The sequence below is a fragment of the Penaeus monodon genome, chromosome 22 (genome assembly GCF_015228065.2).
Source record: "Penaeus monodon isolate SGIC_2016 chromosome 22, NSTDA_Pmon_1, whole genome shotgun sequence".
In the NCBI taxonomy this organism is placed as follows: domain Eukaryota; kingdom Metazoa; phylum Arthropoda; class Malacostraca; order Decapoda; family Penaeidae; genus Penaeus; species Penaeus monodon.
The window spans coordinates 16,596,505-16,597,361 of record NC_051407.1 but is presented as its reverse complement, the minus strand read 5'-3'; the positions used below and the strand labels follow the sequence as shown (position 1 = coordinate 16,597,361).

General features: G+C 38.7%; 1 protein-coding gene across 1 annotated transcript in view; it reads left to right on the top strand.

Annotated features, from left to right (window-relative positions):
* LOC119586956 overlaps positions 1–857 on the top strand; it is a 22,096-nt gene that overhangs the window by 18,555 nt on the left and 2,684 nt on the right. The window lies entirely within an intron of this gene.

Sequence of the window (857 nt, the reverse complement as noted above, 5' to 3'; positions counted from 1 at the left end):
TTCAACGCCGTGGATATTGTTCCGACACCGGATCCTATAACATCTCGGCTATTCATCCGGCAATCAATTTTTTTCACAGAAAACGTCTTTTGGACATTTTGGGGGGTGGAGGTTTTTGAAGTTGGAAGTTATAGAATGTTATGAAAACATTTTTTTTAATAGGCCAAAGTTGTTGCTTTGTAAGTTTATGTTACTCAATCTAACATATATAAAGAAATTTAGAATAGTGCAGAGTGCACATCTCAAATGGCCTAAAAAATGTCTTATAAGGGCGTTTAATAACATTTATTCAGGGACGTTATCCTTGAAAAAATCGATTTATGCGTCTTCCCTGAATGGCTCAGGATTATAACAAATGTTTCAAGAAAAAATTGAAGTGAAAATACAGCACTGACCTTGGGCTTTGGTATAGTATCGCCGGGAAAAAAGCTCGTCAGCGCAGGCGGAAAATGCCGGAAAAATATCCAAGCAGACACTAGATCCGGCAATAAATCTTGCGTGAAATGGTTAAGACACAGTTATTGCATTTGCGCAAGTGCGAGAGTATGTTTGTTAAATCTTTCACATAAAACTGTGCGAAAGTACTTTCTTGAAATTTAATTAGACTATCTTGTAACGCAGCAAAACTTTCAAATTCGTTTCCAACTCTAAAACGATCCATCCCCGATACATTTCCCCACGAACTGCTGCTAAACACGTCAGATTGGCGCCGAAGTCGATAGTGCGCATGCGTGCCGGATGAATAGCCGAGATGTTATAGGATCCGGTGCCGGAACAATATCTACGGCGTAAATTCAAAACACCCAATGGACCTTATTCAGAATGTAAAGCCATCTATTCATAAAATTTTAGAGGAA